Raw genomic sequence first — 14219 nt, forward strand, 5'->3', positions numbered from 1 at the left:
TTTTAACTTTTGGCATCAGTTTAACAAAAGCGGTATTTTTCCCTCTTATAAACCGAAACTTATAACACCTGACGTGTTGCTGCCTGTAGATAAAGAATTTGAAATGTATTTAGAAATATATTTTGGAGAAGATTTTTGGTTTGATCCTCAAAAATGTATATTGTATTATTTAAAATAGTTTTTATATATTTTGTAATGTTTAATTATGTTATTGTTAGTTGAATATAAAATTTACTTTATATCTTCTTTTCTATTTATTTAGATCTAAGAACTGGTCTACATTATAAATCAAGACAATAATTTATTCTAATGTTAGGACTAGTAAGTATTCTCCATTTAATAACTTATTGTAATTAGTTTAATGACGTTAAAATTTAAAGCAGTTGAAACATCTAGTGTGATAACACTAATGCTACAAGAGGTTATAAATAATTTACCATTGTAAAAGTTCTTTAAATTAATATCATTCTTCGCTGTCTATCATTTTGATGCAATTATGGGCAAAATATATTATCTCATTTTGCGGAAAACATTAAAATGTCAAATATTAAGAACAGCGTGAATGACATACCAACACTAGTTTTAACTTATGAATTTTCCTGAAAAAACATTTTGACATTTTATAATATCCCCTTTATAATAATTACAACACTGCTTCCTAGAAAATACCATGCTGATATTAATGTACATGCAACAGCTTACAGTCCAACCATCAGCAGGAAGTGGTTTAATTGAGTTTGTTTTAGTAAGATGTAGCTTTTGTTTTTCTTTAATTTATTTTTGAAATTATGTCCGCATGCTGATTAACATAGATTACACATTTTTATCTTTAGTTGTGACCTAAGAATGGCTGAAGTCTTGGTTTAACGCCCGTGCTGAAATTTTGTATATTGACTGACTGTTTAAGTGTTAAGTATAAGCATTGTCAGAGATAGAATTTGTCGATTACTGGAACCTGTGTACCATTTCTTTTAATTTCCCATATTTTAAACCGTATAAACTTAAAACTTTTTTTGAAAATTATAATTTCTTGCTGTATTAATCTTAATTTTTTTTGTAATTAATAGTTTTTATTTTGTTTTAAAAATTTCCAACCTATAAAGAAACTAAAATCTTTTCCTGTATTGAAATACATTTCAATGTATGCAAACTATCACTGCTATGTCCAGCTAATATGGTAACTATACCGGAGTTCTTGGATATGTTGAAGTTATCTTGTTTCTATGCAAAACCATACACTGGTTCTGTAAGCCCAGGGTGAAGAATTATGTTGAAAACTGCTTCCTTGATTACAGGGATCTGTTTAGAAAAAATTTGGGTCCGTTAAAGGACCCTTCTAAAATTTGTTTATCTTCATTATTGTTTTGTTAATCGAAGAAAATATTTCTACTTTTAAAAACATGATGATGTGCACATTCTTATTAATATTAACTCATAATTTTTTTTTGTAAATAAATAATTGATAAATTTATATTTATTCATAAAATTAAATAATAAAATATTATGTAAAGAAAAATTAATTTCTGGCACTTTTTTAAATAAATTATTATAAATTTAAAAAATGTTTCAGTTTACTTAATGCGCGACACATTAAAAGTGATACATTACTAAGTTGTGTTATTTAAAATATGTAAATTGAAATTATTAAAAATGTGAGTGATTTTGTTTCCATCATTTGTCCAAAATGAATATTCTGTGTTGAGCTGTACAGGCTAAATACCAAATATTTGAATGTTGCATCTCTAATTTAATAGCAGCAATTGTTGAGCAGAATCATTATCTATTTACAATTTTAAAACTAATTGAATAAGTTTTTTGCAATAACAGGACCTATTTGTACAAATTCACAAAAGCAAGATCCTGGTTGAAAGAATGCTTATTTTAAGTTCACAAATTATGAATAGTTTTTTCCACAGTTTTACAAAAACAGGACCCTTCACAAAATGTCTGAACAGACCCCTGATATATGTATTTTATTAGGTTTAAATATTTCTTTTTCGAAACAGTAGTTTACATTTTGACTTCCAAAATATCATTCTTCATAGAAATTCTAAAATATTGACTTCTAAATGTTAATTCAATTTTTTTTCAAACTGCTTAAATCATTTAGTGTACCTGCTTTTGAATGCCCGGAATCACTTAATTAAATATTGAGTATTTTTATGTATTTTAAAAAGAATAGTTTACTTTTCATTTTATGTTGTATCGTATAAATTTTACTATGCTTTTTAATTTACAGGGCAGGTATAGAAAAAATGTCTGATGAAAGTAGAGTCAACAAGGATTGTTGTCATAGCTTAAATATGGTAACAACTTAAGCAAATAATGAATGGGAATTTTATTGAAGAGTAACATTGGATCTTGGTAATTTAAGTTTTATTGTCTGGTATAAATTGTAACATTCTCACATTTTGTTGCGGAAAAACACACTAATTTTTTTTCTTCTCATTTACATAGTCATACATATTAAAAATATAATTGAAAATCGTGAGAACTCTAATAGTGACAACCTAAATTCAATTGCGAAATCATGTGAATCAGACTCTTCAAAAAGAATGTATGTTTCATTTTGCTATTTGTTTGTTGTAAAAAATAATAATTTATTAAAAATATCAGATTTTAAAAACTATGTGAAAATCAGTAGCAATAATTGCCATAAAATTGGGACAATCAAGGCATTAAAAATTAAATATTCAAAAAAGCAATTGAAATTTCTATATTGTCAAAAATGTATTAAGATATTTTTAAAACCACTTGAAACTCTATCTCAATAACTGCCCAAAATTAATCAAAATACTAAATGGATTTATGCTATTGTCATTAATTGAGCTAGTATATAAAGTAATCTTTTTATCACGTGCAATTAAAATTTACGTGTAGAATTAATTGCAACTGAAAAATTACGATAATTTTAAAAATCCCATGAAAATCTGTTGTATTAGCAGTAAAAATGTCAAAAAAGTGAAATCATCACATTAAAAGTAAATAATTACATAAGCGAACCTTGTTTAAAAAAAATCATGGCTCGACTTCGCGCGCAGGTCGTCGGGCTACCAAAGCGGGGGTACCATCCCCTCCGCAGAGGATCAAAATTGTGATGGCATGTCTTCGGATCAGCCTCCCGGATGTTTCCCAGACCGTCGCCAATAGCCCATTGTGCAGCTCTAGTGCGACGTAAATTACAGGGCTGATTGTGCTCCGGAAAAAATCCGGATTTCCGGAATTTTCGCTAACAGTGATCCGGAAGTTTCCGGAGATCGAAGGTCCAGACGTTTCAAACAATCAGTGATCGCAGAAGTTTCCGGAAATCAAATTTTCAAAGGTGGAACTTAAAAAACACAGTTTATTTTATTCGTTTGTAAGGGAGAGTCAGTGAGATGCTTTATAAGCTTATATTCATGATTAATATTCATTTTTTATCAGTAAATAGTTGTTATAATCATAAACTCAAGAAAGAAAGACATATTTGTTAATTTTAATTACTTCTTCAGGTCATCTTAGGTATGTGTAAATGGTAATTGTGTAGAATTTTAAATATATTTTAAGTAAACTAAGAAATATTGAGAAAAAGGAAAGAAACCTTGTTTAAATTTTTTTCAATTTAAACTTCTTTTTTTTTTTAACTCAAGAAATTTTCCGGAATTTTGACTTGGGCTCGCAATCACCCCTGAAATTAACAACAGTCAACAGACAGTAAAAAAATCATGATTTTTATTTTATAAATATTTGTAGCAATGACTGTCAAATGAATAATTAAAACACCACATAGATTAAGAAGGAATTGGCACAAGCCAAGGAGAGTAATTTCTGGTATCTGCGATTTGAAATTTTGTGTACTATAGCAATATTGGTATTTCTTAAAAATCACGAAAAATATTAATAATAACTGAGCGATGAAACACATCTGGATTTTTAAAAAAACAAGTAAGTATTTGAAGCAATAATTGCCGAAAAAATTATAATAACACTACATATTTTGCCAATTGAGTCTTGCAGAAATGGTGAGTGATAAGGTGAAGACTAAAATGTGTGATTTAAAATTTTCCTGTATGTATATTAGATAGATTTTATTTCAATCAAATTAAGAAAAAAGAGGGACAATGTACCCTATTGAATAATCGGATTGCTACAAATCTGTATGTGTAACAAAATTCCCACTCAAATTTTATTGAAATGGTATGCTATGTATGGGTGGTTAAATGATATTCAATATCTATGTAATGGTATGGTATTTTTTAAATAAAAAAAAAATTATGGAAAGAACGTAATGTAGGGCACATTTTTAAATAGTGTTTAAAGGTACTTATTTTTGTTGTACATATTTAAAAGCCCTTAAATTACATATTAAAAGTCCTTTTTTTTTATTTGGGGTTTGTAAAAAGTGCTTAATTTTTAATCTTTTGAAAAGAAATTGCTTCTTTGCCGTGTCGATTGTCATTTTAAATTACTAGAGATGCGCAATTTTCTCTGTAATATTTATCAGAAACTAGTTATTTTATCATGATTATGTGAAGTTTATGAAAATGTTTGTGAATTTCATTGATTTCATCTTCATAAATTAGAAACTTTAAGCGATAGAAAAAAATATTTTTTATTACTGCACAGATCGTAATTATAATTTTATTTTTTAAAAGTGATTAAAAATATTTTTGAGCAAACTATCTTATTAACTTTTGAGATTTTGGATTTATGTATATGTATCAATCTAATTAAAATTATAACTGAAGTCAGTCATTATAAAAAAAATTTATATTATAATAGAAAAATCGCAAGCATTTCTTTCTCTTAATCTTTTGAATATACATAATTGTAGCGAAACAAGAGTCTTTGAAAAATCATGAACACTTCTTATCTCTATTATGCACCAGAGAAGCATCCTTTGAATATTATTCTGGTGAAGAAAAAAAAACATCTTTTGAAAAATTCTGCAGAAAAGAAAACTTGAGTTTTTTACAACTATTTCCTATTTATCTTGCATATAAAATCTCCTATTTGCATATAAAATTTAAAAATGAAATGGAATTTTTTAAATATCTAGAATTTTTTGTCTTAATGTTTTTCTGCATTCTGGCAGTTTGTTAATGCTTTCTTTATGCAGCAACTAAGTTCATAAAATTTTTGCAGGAAAGGAATTTTGGAAAGATGAGCTCAACAAAGTGAAACAGGAGAGGAATTTTTGTTGAGGATATGGATGCCAATATGAGGTTTTGCTTTATTAGTTATAAAGATTATGTTCCATGAACATAATGTTTAATCATAATATATGTTTAATATCTTGCTCTTTATATATGATTTTTTTAAGTGACTTTTTATGAAGGTTTGTACTTGCAATTTGTTTATAATATTCATAAACTTTTTTTTTTTAATTATTTGTAGATAAGATTGTAAATTATTTTGTTTGTAAATTATTTATAAGATTTATTTGTAAATTATTTATAAGATTGTAAATTTTTTAATTTCTGTGCTTGCTAAATTAAAAAATATAAAGTGAATTTATGAAATATGAAAGTAATTAAAATTTTAAGTTATCTTCATTTTATTGATTAATTAAAAAAGTTTGATTAGTTAAATTGTTTATTAGTAAAGTATTGATTAGTCAAATAATTTTGTTCTGGAATATTAAACTTTGTTTTGAAATATGATAGGTAATGTTCAGAGAAATTTCGTAACTTAATTTCAGTAATCAGGTCACCCGCATGGCATCCGGGGTAGAATTGTGTCATTGTAGCTCATGCATGTCGTAAGAGGCGACTAAAATGAGTACCCGTTCTCTGGGGGTATAGCCAGACACCTTGCCTTTAGGAATCCTATAGTAAAGGCATCATCCTCTAGATCAGTGTTTCCCAGCCTAGTGCCATGCCCCACCTAAGCCTTTCTAAAATTCTTATGCTCCGCTATGTAACATGTACATAATTTTTTATATTAAAAAATTTAATTGTTATCTTAAGAAATTTAAATGATAGGTTTTGGGAAAAAATCCTTAGGAAATTGTTAACGAAACACAGTAGTTAAATTTTCAAAACATATAATGAAAAACTAAAATTCGAAATAATTTTAAGATTCGAATAATTTCTGTTTCCTCACAAAGCCATGCCATCACTCCTTTTATATTAAATAAAATTTTTAAATAACTCATCATTTTGCATTTCTACGAGTTCTTCTTGATACTACATATTTAATGTATCAGACAAATCCACTAACATTGACTGCATCATCCGTGTTGGAAACTCAATTTGTTTTATATCAGAAAATGTTTCTTGTAAATCAGCCGAAAGAACTTTTAGATGATCGACAATAATAAGTAAAGCGGTATCATTTACTTCACATTTTTGGAGCCAATGAAACTGTTTAAAGTTTTCGTTGTTAATATATTTCTGACATAACTCAATAAGGGTAATGAAACCAAATATCTTCACTTTTGTATCAAATAGAGTTTCATTTGTTCCTTGAAGTTGCTTATTTAATATATTTAGTTTCTCAAAGATACCGGCTAAATAATTTCAGGTTTGTTGCCTAAAAATACCGATGTCACATAATATTTATTGGCCTCAATTATTTAAGAATTTGCTTTTTTCTTTCAATTTTGGCACAGAAATCTAGCAATGCATTTAAATGGACCGGAGCAAAAAGTCAATTCTTGTCGAGTCAATTTTCGAATTTTCCCCCCTTTACAATCAAATTGCCCCCTCCCCCAGTGGGGCGTGGGCCCCACGTTGGGAAACACTGCTCTAGATTGAGGATGAAGAATAAAGTTGACCCCTTTATTCTATAATTCACAGATCGCACCGAAAATCACTGTTTAGCTAGTCTGGAAAAAAAAAACTGCACACTGAAAATTTTTTCACTATAAGTACTTAGTTTTTTTTTTACAATAATTTGAATACAAAACATTTAAATTCTTTTAGTTTTTTTTTTTTACAATAATTTGAATACAAAACATTTAAATTCTTTAAAGGTTTGTTTATCCACACCTTAAAAGAGATAATTCATTTTTGAATTAAATTGAAATATTCCAAAAACCATTGCAGCTTAAAAATAAATTTGTATACATAACTTTTTTTAAAGTACAAAGTACTTTTTTATTTGTTACTGATGCAATAAAAATAAATTTTAAAAAAAATATATCACCTTGAATCTCTTGAATATGAAACTAATTATATCTACTTAATGTTAGTATTATTTAATTGGAGTAAAATTTACATTTTAATGAGATAGTAATTTTTTACATATCAAAGAAGTTGCTATGATAGGATATCATTATGAATGCAACTACAGATTGAACATTTGGTACATGGGCTTGCTTGAGAGACCAGAAAAGCTCATCCATCATCAGTGAAATGATGTTTAAGAGATGTTAAATAAAGAGTACCGTCTAGTCACTGCAATAATACAATTTGTGCTGTAATCATAAATAGACACTAAATCAAAAAGGAGTTGAATTATTTTCATAATATACACTACTTTCACTTTGAGATTAATGTTACAAACATTGTGTAGCTTGTTAAAAACAATTGTATAGTTTGTATAAGAAAATAGAAGAAAAATTACCCTGAATAGCTTGAAGATGCTATCTTAATGGTTAAAAAGGTTCTAAAATTTGTATTGTCAGCTTATGTGCTTTAGACTGTTTTACTAACGTATGTCTTTCATAAGAGATGTTTATAATTTCTACAATATACATCATTAAGTTGCTACCATTTAAATGTTATTGACTAATTTGGCTACAATTAAATAAACCTATAATTATTTCGTTTTGTAAACATTCATACTTACAATAAAAAAGAATTAATAAAATTAACTATTTATACACAAAAAAAATTTTTTTTTAATGACGGGCACTTGGGATGTATTGTCCCATTGGCCAGAACTGCTACTCTCTTCTCGTTACCCAGTGGGCACCAGTGCAAAGCCACGGCGGTGGAGTAGCATCGCCCACGTCACAGACCCGTTTATAGGGCGGGTCACATTCACACAAATTAAAACCCGAAAAATTTTGCCTAGAAATAAAGTTGATGCAGCTGATGAATAAAAAAAAATTCAAATAGTTTTAAATCTAGTCAAAATTAAGGTTCATAAGAATAACAAATAATGTATGTGAAATCTTTTTGTAAATAGGTAATCAGATTGTTGTCAAAAATGTACATAAATATTGAGTAGATTCTAAATCATTTTCCGTAGGCATGTTCAGAGAAAAAAATATCCTTAAAATAAGATATAAATTCATTTCCTAAATCTGTCTACCGTAATTCATATATTAATTTAAATTTATATTTGGATCTGAGGTCAATGCAGAATCCTTTTTTATTGCTAATGTGGTAGGTAACAGAAAAAAATATTCATTTAATATTTTGTATTACCATTTTATTAATTTTGGCAGTTTTGATATATGAACTCTTTTTTTTTTTTTATGGTTTGTAATTAATAGGATATAGAATGATTGGATACAGATTTTATAAATATTTCTTCAAGTTATCAAATGAACCTTACCTTACTGAAAATGACAACCCTACCATAAAATTTCTCATTTTAAATATCGAAAAAATTTCTATAAATTCTTTTTTTATCTACAATTTTCTATTTCACTATTTATCTAAAAATACCTGTTTTCTTGTTAAATTATTCCATTTGTAATGTTTACAAGTTATCTCAAGTTAGTTGCTACTACTTAATTATAGTATAATGAATGAAAATTATCCTGTTCTTCTATTCACAAATCTCTAAAAGTTTTCTACATGTTTCACTAAAAAAATTATAATAAAGAAATAAAAATTATAATTTCGGAAAATTCTACTATAATTTATTTATTTTTAATATTTTTTTTCAAAGTAAGCAGCTATACCTTTCTTTGTTCTATATTTGGTAGTTAAATTTTGTCCTTTGCAATAGAAATTGTTTAAATTATACTTTCCTGTTAAGTTTAAAATCACAAACCAATTATTTCCAGCCTTGAACATTATTGCAACAATGATTGAAACTGTTATAATACAAATTAACAGTTTAAATCATACACTTTTAACAGCTTCGAATATCATATGTGTAATTAAGTTATTAGTTTAGCTTAATGGAACAATTAATCAAGAACAAATTAATTATTGTTATTTGTTACTTTTGAGAGTTTAGATTCTAAGATTTATTGTTCGGTTTTTGTATGTAAAATGTTATCTTGTTCCGGTGAAACTAAATGTAGTACAGAATTCAAATTTCTAAGAACATGTTTGAATTTCATTGTTTTGTTTATGTTATGTTAAAATTATGCAGTAGAAAATCTAAGTGCTGCTATTCTATATACTGCAATTCTTCATTAACCATATTAACTTGGTGTTAACAATGAAAATCGCAGTTTAAGAATTTCTGTAACTAAACAAGAACGATTTTAGCTTAATAACTCTTTAAAAGTATTTTAAGCTTGATTAATTGCAGACTAATTAATATGTAAATTGTGCATGTCATGTGTAAATTTAAAAATTGGTAAGCTGATCTGTGTAACACAGAATTCTATAACACACAAAACCTCAAGATTTGTATTATAAAGATCTTCTACTGTATTTTAATGTATGGTTTGATGTGTTGATTAACGACTTGCAATTTTAAAGCAGTGAATTTTTACTGTGCGACAATTTATATTTTATTATCATTAGGGATGCATCTCTTCCGCCGGGGACTGATTTTTGCCTTTCCAAAACAATATTTTATTCCTGAACCATATTTATTTAATTTTTTTTAATTTCAATTGCAAACAAAATATATTTCATATACTACAATATCAACAACAGTTGTTTACAACAGCCGTTTATTACGCAACTCACTTGTAAAAATTTCCTTTTTTTATTTATTAGATTTGATAATCATTAGTTCAGTTAATAATATTAAATCGCTAAATTTTGAATCATCAAGAAACTTAATACATAAATATTAATTCCTCTTTCCGTTTTTTTACAGCGTTTGTTCAAGAATTTTTTTTATATTTTTGGATCATTTCATATAATTTTCGTTTATCACAAAAAAAAATTTTTTTTTTTTTTAATGTAAAGTGAGGTATTTTAATGAACAAAATAAAGCGTTTCTGCAACTGCCCATTGTGAGCAAGATTGGGTCATGGCTATAGCTCCACAATTCTGTTACCAACAGCATTAATGTAGTAATGAGGTTATAATAGCGCATAAGCAGACTTTTAATAATGCTGAAACAAGCTTGTACCTATTGATCAGAAGCTGGGCGGGGGTTGTAGTAAAGGACTAGGGATCATACTCAAGTGCTTTAGCAATTTAGTGCCTTACTTCTGAACTATTGCGTCTCAGTCTACCCTACAATTTCGAGACCAGTAATGGTTGGTTGCAATGTGCACACTGATCGTCTTAACGACCCAGCAATTCTTAAACACTTGGTTGTTTCAAACTAATTACAATATAGTGCCTTAACTATTGAGCCATTTCACAGATCAAAAGTTGAAAAAATCTTGTTCAGTCTTGGATGCATTATTTCAAAATGCTAAATTTATTCACATTTTTTTTAATTATCCTTTTTAATCACTTGGTTGAATTGAACCAAATTATGAAAAAAAAAATTTTAATCTTTGCGATTGATGGTAATTGACTTTCTGAATAAGTTTAGTAATTTTGAAATTTCAATTTTGATCTAATGTAATATTTTTTTTTGTATTTATAATTCAGTTCATTATTAATTAACATTAGTATTTTTAAGAAATAATGTAATTTCAGTGCCTATCACCATAAATATCAGTCTCCTGGTTTTTGAAGAGTGCCATCCCTGTCTATTATATGATGATTAGTTTAATGTTTCACTCATATTTTTCTATCTTAAAAATTTTTAAGTTTATGGTTTCTATAAAAAAATATATATATAATATAACTTTAACTTATTTTAATATTTGTGCTGGCACAAACATTAATCTCTTAAAAAATATCTGGCTTCAATATTGATCTGTTACATAAAAGCTATTTTTAAATGAGGGATAATTTTTCCTTCAGCTACCGGTTCTTTTAATAAAGCTTTAATTTTTAATTCTGATAAAAGCTCGTTCAGATGTCACAAATCTGCTTCTTTGGATTGAAATATAGAATTTAAAGTAAATAATCTATGTTATAAGATTTACTGAGTTTTGTTAAAATAATTCAAATGGAATTTTAATCATCTAATTATATAGAGTGAAATATTAAAATATGAGCCGTTATTTATGAGAGTGGAATAAGTTCATTTTCCAGTATACTATAGTCAAATTTTCCTATAAGTCTTTTTTTTCCTTTATAAGGGAAATGAATATTAAAATTCGTTAGATTAATTTATTTGGGTGGAAAACTTAATAATACGTACAATAAAGTTGGAAAAGAAATTTTTATTCCTAATTCCACTTTCAAAAATAATGACTCATTTCATCATATGATCCAAACACTGGTCTTAACGGTCTGTATGACTAGGTATTGTTATATTCTATAATTTATAATATATATATCTTGCACTTGCCCATTGTTTTTCCATATTATAAATCATTTTTAAGTGGTTTCTTTCATAGTGTCATATTTATTTTTGGATGTCTTCAAGTATGCATAAAAAATATTACTGACACTCTGATTACTTCCATCATTTGTTACTGATACAGGTGTGGATTACTGATAAATATCATAGATATGTTATTAATACCTTAATAATGATATTGCATTGTGTGGCTTTTTTGAGCAAATACCTATTAAACAAATTTATTTATTGTTTATGAATACCTAAATAATCTTGTGTTATTATTCCTGTGACAAATAGTTATAAACAATTATTATTAATGAATATTTGGTATATAGCAAGGAATATTATTTAGTTATATGCAATAATAAATTTTAAAACTGCATGCTTACAATTTACACATATTAACTCGAAAATTTAATTGGCCATATCGATATGTTATATTATATATCGTTATTGTCTATATTTCAATCATCTTATTTTAAATTAAAATTTTGAGCAAATAATTGTTTTAAATTTAGTTTTACTATGAATCTATAACCTGAATTTCTACACAATTTTTTTACTGTGACAAAAATCGCTCCATCAACTAAGAATGAGAGAGAAGAGTTAAGCTAGAGGTTTTCACAGAGTTTTGTAAGAACACGAGAATCGATCAAATGGCCACCCTGTTCGCCAGATTAGTCTCCAATAGATTTTTTCTCTTGGGATTTTTAGAGACTTTATCATGAAACATCTGTAAAATTGCAAGGAGTCTTTCAAGATTCACTTGGTATGTGCACAATTATATAGGTGCATATTTTCATATTTTAGGTGCATATTTTCATAGGTCATATTTTCAATATAAAGGTGCACAATTCCTTGCAGAATCAGTGTTATGTTCTTTGCCTTCAGACATCTGTTCTTGGTCAGCTATTATACACATAATTTATTAAGATTAATTTTTGTATAGAGTGAAGATAGAATATATGTATAGAGATAAAGAATTTGTGAGGGTAAAATATGTATTCTTGTTCTAGTAAATCATTCACATTCCCCTCTAGCAGCTACAAGTAACCATATTCATGTGTGATTGGCCTTTTTACAGGGTTGCCACTCCACAGGGAAAACCTGGAAAATACAGGGAATTTAAAAATCACCAAAAATAACAGGGAAAATGCAGGGAATTTTGATTTTTTCTTTACAAACTGGGAAAATACAGGGAATTTTTTTTCTAATTTTTGTCTTTTAAAAAATGGTGACCACTCAAAGCGTAATCTGTGGGATGTTTAACCATAATATTTCAGCTATACTAAACTATTTCATTTACTATAGCATTATTTAAGTATGTTCAGCTGTTTTTTCAGCAATTAAAACTAATAAATATAATTAGCTGAACAATAACTCACACAAGAGCCGAGTAATTGTTGTTTTCTCTTAATATATTGTGCATAATATGTACAGGGAAAACACAGGGAATTTTTTTTCTATATTTGAGTGGCAACCCTGTTTTATTTTGGCTGGACCACTCTCCACTTCACCGAGTCAGTAAAAACACGATAAAAGTAACTTTCACACATGACTCTACTTAACTGTTCTCCATTGTTTTGTTTTTTAAGCAAATTTTGTCCCCAAAATTTTTCCTTTTATTTTCTTAGATTTTGGGATTTTATTTTGCTGAGTTTTAATTCTTCTATGATATTAAGGATACTAGACTGAATATATTTTCAATCAATGAGATATTTACATGTGTGAACTCAGTGTCCTGAAGAAGATATATCTCTTATCTTTTTTTCTTAAGTTAAAATTGTTATCAGCAGAGCTGTAGATCACTGAAGGACTAAAATTCTCTTCCCGTTAAAATTAGACTAGTAAACAGAAATTCTTTAATGTTTGCCGCAGTCAATATCCATAAAATTAGTTTTTATTATTTTCTGAAACCATTACTTGAAGCAAATAGTTATTTTTTTCTTCGTTTCTTTAAAATTATAATAGAAAAAACAATGGGCATGCCAGATAGCGTAAAAAATAAATGCCTTGATATAATCACATATGTCTTATTTGTGAACAGAATCTTTGTATGAATTTCATCTGTTTTGAATCTTCAATTGAATTTACCAATACTCATTTTTTTAAATTTGTAAAAAAAAAAAAAAATTATTTGATATTTGATATTTTTTATATATTATTGTATATTTTCGTTTTATATTTGAACTGATTTTGTTTATTTCAATACCTTAAATACAGACTTGAAAACAATAAAAATAGAAAGGCAAATATTGTGTTTTCATTTCTTTGTGTAAGCAAATGTGTGAATCTCTCGTGTAGATTTTGAGATGAAAATTATGTGATGAACAAATAATTTCTGCTTATCATTATTGAAAAAGGTGATTTTTTTAAAGCTTTAAATTTTTCCTTATGACTTTATTATGGGAAGATAATATAGAAAAAATTCTGTTTTTATCATTCTTTTCCCACTACTACTTTAAATTCCTTCGATAGCTGGACTTCGTCAGTGCGAGTTTTAAAACAATCATGGTGTGAAACTGTCAACAAAAACCAAAGGAAAAAGACCTGCTTTAAGAAATGTGTCTGGAGAAGACCAAGGCCCACCTCGATCTGTTATGTCGATAATAATGAAGAAATCAAAAGCTCTTTCACTGCATCAAGTTGCGGAATAAAAGTTGCAAGAGTTGAGTCTCTTCCCTGAATAAACTCAGACTTGCTTTCTTTTCAGTCAGTCTTGCTTTCGTTTATATGACGACAGA

The 14219-nt window shown here is 27.3% G+C and overlaps 2 long non-coding RNA genes across 2 annotated transcripts in view; one reads left to right on the plus strand and one right to left on the minus strand.

Moving 5' to 3' along the window:
• On the plus strand, nucleotides 1–12250 carry LOC139426070 (uncharacterized). Its single transcript, XR_015432671.1, has 5 exons — nucleotides 1–155; nucleotides 263–321; nucleotides 2240–2364; nucleotides 5125–5384; nucleotides 5441–12250. It is a non-coding gene; the product is annotated as an uncharacterized LOC139426070 (long non-coding RNA).
• LOC147814106 (uncharacterized) overlaps nucleotides 1–14219 on the minus strand; it is an 80489-nt gene that overhangs the window by 13091 nt on the left and 53179 nt on the right. The window lies entirely within an intron of this gene.

Source organism: Parasteatoda tepidariorum, chromosome 3 (genome assembly GCF_982258835.1).
Source record: "Parasteatoda tepidariorum strain Cologne lab strain chromosome 3, Ptep-v5.0, whole genome shotgun sequence".
Lineage (NCBI taxonomy): Eukaryota > Metazoa > Arthropoda > Arachnida > Araneae > Theridiidae > Parasteatoda > Parasteatoda tepidariorum.